This window comes from Quercus suber, unplaced genomic scaffold (genome assembly GCF_002906115.3).
Source record: "Quercus suber isolate HL8 unplaced genomic scaffold, Cork oak 2.0 scaffold_104, whole genome shotgun sequence".
Lineage (NCBI taxonomy): Eukaryota > Viridiplantae > Streptophyta > Magnoliopsida > Fagales > Fagaceae > Quercus > Quercus suber.
Window position 1 is genome coordinate 1,154,755 of NW_027069569.1, and position 5,672 is coordinate 1,160,426.

At 35.5% G+C, this 5,672-nt stretch overlaps 1 pseudogene; it reads right to left on the minus strand.

Moving 5' to 3' along the window:
* Window positions 1-317: 317 nt before the first annotated feature.
* On the minus strand, window positions 318-2,554 carry LOC112024275 (ornithine decarboxylase, chloroplastic-like; annotated as a pseudogene).
* Window positions 2,555-5,672: the final 3,118 nt, after the last annotated feature.

The following is a 5,672-nucleotide window of genomic DNA, read 5'->3' on the forward strand; positions in this document are numbered from 1 at the left end:
CAATCTTTTCTTTCAATGCCTGAGATATATAAATAATTAAGGGAATCACGTACCAATGTAGTGTTCGGAAAAATAAAGTATATTTTACACTTATTAATTGGGTAACACCCACGTGTCTTTTTTAAAAAAACAAAATAAAATACGAATCTTTGAAAGCGGAAAAAGTATATTATGTCTCTTTTGTTAGAAGAGATGTAATGATGCAGGGTACGTACAAAATATAGTGAAACAAAACTGTCATTATTGATAATTTCATAATTCTAAACATTATTCATAGATTCTAATTTGAAGCAGGATCATAATTTTAGCAACCGTGTATGGATTCATTCCTCATGAATATGGATGCATTAATCATGATCATTAGACAATTTACATCCTCATGAAGAACTCCTTATTTTGTAGGCAACTATATATATGAAGCCATTTTAGAAGTACAAATCTCCTTATCAGTGGGTAACCATTTTAGGAGTAGCATAAAAAACCATTTCTAATCAAGGGACTTTCAGGAAATTAAAACTTTGGATTCAAATAGGCAAGGTAAGTTGGGATGGCTGATGTGTTAAACCCATTGAAGTTAGTCCCAGCAGCTGTTGTATACAGGGGCAGAGCTAGGAATTTTCATTTGAGAGGGCCAAGTTGCAACTCTAACATATTTATTAAGACAACCCCCACATACATTTATACACACACTTTTTTATTATATAAACACACTTTTTTATTTGATAAGTTATATATACACACACCAAACAAAAACAAAAAAAGCTTAGTAATTTTAATCAAAATTATGTTTAGTGACGATCTTTCATAAAATAAAATTCATTTTTACTATTTTTATATAGTGAAATTCTTAAAAAATTTCATTTTTAATACAAATTATCAAATTTTATACTAAAGTAAAAAATCTTTCAATTGAACTAATGAAAATTTTAAAAACATAAATGATCCAAAACTTGGAGGAATAAGTTAAGTTTTAAACATATTTGATGATATCTTACTCTAACTCATTATGTAGAAACTAAAAAGACATTTCATGTATAGTTTTAGTGACATTATTTTTTTAATGAGTCAATGACTTGTTAATTGCCATATAACTAGTTGAAAAAGATATAAATTCACATATGTTTAGTGCCAAACTTTATCAAATATTTAACAGATATAAGAGCATATTTTACAATAAAAAAAATAAAATTGTGAAAAATAATATTATGTCTCTATAATTATTAGACCAATTTTTTTTTAAGAGCATTATTGGACTAAATCAAATATTTGAGGGGACACCTCTTATGTGGACTAAATTTTGAAAAAATTAAAATAATTATATATATATTTAAAAAAATTTCAAAATTTTGGCCCCCACCCCTTACACGTAGCTACGCCCCTGGTTGTATATGTACCCATATTAGAGAACACAAGCCAGTCATCAACTTGCAGTTTCGGCAGTTGGTCACCCCTCAAAACCGTGTCAAGTGCATCACATGTAGGCCCAAAAACAGTTAAATTGTATGTCCTAGATCCTTTGCATGCGGGATTTTCGAGGTTGGACGTGAGCGCCAGAGGCATGCACTTGACGATTGCATTGTCTAGAATTATGCAATTCAAGGACCCATAAATCCCGTCGCTGATCCAATACTCTCTAAGCTCATTCCTTATGCGCTTACTGATAATGTTGGTGGCTAGTGTGAAAACTGACTCGGCAAAGAACCTGCCTGGTTCAGCTATGACTGTCAATCCCGAATAATTGCCAAAACATGATTGTATAGCAGCTTTCACGACTGTAGCTGTTTCATCAAATTGAGAGTTAGCCATGAAGCCACCCCCAATGTTTAGCACACTCATCTGACGCATGCCAAGCTTAGTAGCCATCTCGAAAGCAGTTTTAGCTGCCGCTATGGCTTGTTGGTAGGCAAATGAATCTGTGGATGCACTTCCAATATGAAAAGATATTCCAACCACTGTGAGCTGCGCAGTTTGAGCGGCTCGGAGGAGAGTCTCCACTTCCTCAGGTAGCGCATCAAACTTGGAACCCAATGGGCAGCGTGCACCACTATCATCTGGAGCTTTAATCCGAATTATTAAATCACACTTTGGGTGCCATTTTTGCATTGCATCTTCTTAATTTCATCAATTGAATCAAAAGTCGTCAAGTTTACGCCAACACTCGCCGCGTACTTGATGTGAGACTCAGCTTTACAAGGGTTCGCAAATATGATCCGATCTGGAGAAACTCCTAGTGACAAAATAGACTCAATCTCGGCTTGACTTGCGCAATCAAAATTTGTACCAAGAGCAGCCATGGCACCAAGGAAATTCAGGTTCGGGTTGCACTTGACGGCATAGTATGGTTGAACCGTGGGGAGGGCTCGAGTCCACCTATCCATGGGAGTAGTGACTGCACCTAAATCAAGTACGTAAAAGGGTTCTTTGGTTTCTTGTTTGCTACAAATGATGGACCGCATGAAATCAGTCATCCCATCTTTTGATAAGACTGAAACTCTCTTCCGTTTATTCCCGGTGCACCCAATATAGCCTGGAGGCTCTTCGAGATCGATGGCATGGCTAAGAATGCGTTAAAATGTGATAAATGAAAGAGAAAAAGAAAGTTATGATTTGGACTTGATGGAATAGAGCATGAACTTGAAGGGTATATATATACTATATAAGCATAGAGAGGGTTAGGAGAATATAGTATAGAGTTGAAGCACTACCATCACAAGATTCACAACTAGCAATTTGGTAGAGCAAAAAAAAGGGAAAGTGTGGGTTGGTTTGAAATGAGGTCACTAATTGAGTAACGTTATCTGAATGTTAGAAGTTAAGATATTTTTTTTGGTCCAGTATCCTACCCGAATAATCGTAATTTTCAATAATATAATTGAGATTTAGAGTGTTATAAACCCATCTACTTTGTCCATTTATATGAATATAAACCTATACTTAATATTTTTTTTTTAAAGAAATTATTCGTTCACATATAACTTTATTGATACACGCACATTTAGGTTTATTTATTTGTTTACCAAATATACACAAGGTTATTTTTTGGCTCATGGTTTCATGTGATAGCATCTCATGGGATGTTGTAGAAGATGTCCAACTGTGAGCTGTGTCATTCTATCTCAAAATCAATTGGTGATGAGAAAAATACACTCAAATCTTTTATAGCATTCGACGTCACACTACACGAGCCTGTTTTTAGAGTGGTTGTGGGGAGTCAAATTGTGATCCCCAACAATCCCTCTTTCACAATAACACTTTCGTGACTTGAACCCGTGACCTTGACTTTGATACTATTTGTCGAATCGTGAGCTGAATCATTCCACTTCAAAACTAATTAGTGATAAGGAAGACACTCTCAAATCTTATATAGCTTTCGACATCACACTACGTAAGCCTATTTTTAGAGTAGTTGTAGGGAGTCAAATTGTGATCCCTCTAATAATCCCTCCCTCACAATGACACATCCGTGACTCGAACCCATGACCTTGGCTTTGATACTATTTGTCGGATTGTAAACGGAGTCATTCCACTTTAAAACAAATTGGTGATAAGGAATCAACAATCCCTCTTTCACAATAACACTTTCGTGACTTGAACCCGTGACCTTGACTTTGATACTATTTGTCGAATCGTGAGCTGAATCATTCCACTTCAAAACTAATTAGTGATAAGGAAGACACTCTCAAATCTTATATAGCTTTCGACATCACACTACGTGAGCCTATTTTTAGAGTAGTTGTAGGGAGTCAAATTGTGATCCCTCTAATAATCCCTCCCTCACAATGACACATCCGTGACTCGAACCCATGACCTTGGCTTTGATACTATTTGTCGGATTGTAAACGGAGTCATTCCACTTTAAAACAAATTGGTGATAAGGAATACACAGTCAAATCTTTTATGGTCTTCAACATCACACTACATGAGCCTGTTTTTAAAGTAGTTGTAAGGAGTCAAATTGTGGTCCCCCAACAGAAGATAACATCGACATGAAGTCATATATATATATATATATAAAAAGTGTCAGTTTACTTTCTTCTTTTTTTTCTAGATGCAAGTAATTAACTGCACTGCTGTTATCAACAAAAAAAAAAAAATGGAGTAATTGTACTGCTTTTACTTATTCATCTTTTAAATAAAATAAGCCATTAAAAGGAAACTGATCGATTTTTTTTTCTGAATAAACTTATCCAAACACACTAGTAGTCTGGTATAGTATTTTCTTTACATAAATCTGTTTTTCTATTTGTGGGATTTGATCTTAGGTTTTTGTGCCATAACAAAATATTTGACTAATTATTAATTGACCTCCACTTGTGAAGTTGTTAGAGCATCAGCATCTCGAAATTCCAATCCTACTCTATTTTACCATCTCAAAAAACCACTTTATTATTATACTATACCATTTTACAATTCCTCCAGCATATCAAACTTTTATTTACCTATTCTACTTATTAAAATAATATTTCTACACAATAAATTAATATATCCTCCAATTTCCATCATTTACCCACACAGCCCACTGCCACCACCACCACCAAGCCAAACCCAACCCAACGCCCCACCACCATCACCATCAACCCAACCAAAATTAAAACTCTCATCCAACCACCACCATCAACACAACCAAAACCACCACCATCAACCCACTACCCACACCACCATCAAATTACCCACCACCAACCCACACAAACCACAACCACCAAACCAAGGAACAAAGAAATCCGGCCACCCACAAAGAAATCTGGCCACACAACCATCAAATTACCCAGCCTCACAACAGAAACCCAGAAATCTAGCCACCCACAAAGAAATCCGGCCACAAAGCCCACAAACCATAACCATCAAATTACCCAGCCTCACAACAGAAATCCAGAAATCTGGCCACCCACAAAGAAATCCGGCCACACAGCCCATAAACACAACCATCAAATTACCCAGCCTCACAACAGAAACCCAGAAACATTGACCTCGTCGTCACCCACGCCAAAAAAAAAATAAAGGCAACCACAAAACCTGCCGGATTGCAACCCACTAGAAAAAATGAGCCACTGTGATGTGTGATGTTGATGTTGGGAGGAGGATGGTGTTTGGGTCTGAAGAGAGGAGAGAGCAAATGAGAAAGAGAAAGGAAGAGAGAGAAGAGAACCAAAATAATGAGAGAGAGGAGAAAGAAAGTTTGCATCAGTGAGAATAAAATATTATTATTATTTTTACAATACTGCTACAGTGCAATTCTACCTTTAAAATTGCACTGTAACAGTATTGCAAATTTTTTTGCAATACTTGATATATAGCATTCCGGATGTGGGAGGTTTTTGAGGGAAAAATGCTAAATGAAGCATAGATATGGCATATGAAAGTCCCATGCTCTTATATACTTTATGCAAAAAACAATGGATCTTATAAATTTTACCCATGTGGCTTATTGTGGGTATGGAACATTATCACTTAGTTAAACTGTGTTTTCTCCCCCTTCGGATTTTATTAATTAAAATTTAAACTTTTTGAATGTGAAAGACAACTTTTCGCTACTAGAATTTCATCACTAAAAGTTTTTAAAAAATACTAAATATCATTTGCTTTACTTCCCCCATTAATTCAGGCATATGTTAAGTTTCTTTAACTAGTATAAGAAAATATCATCTAAGCCATTAAAAATTCATATAGAAAAA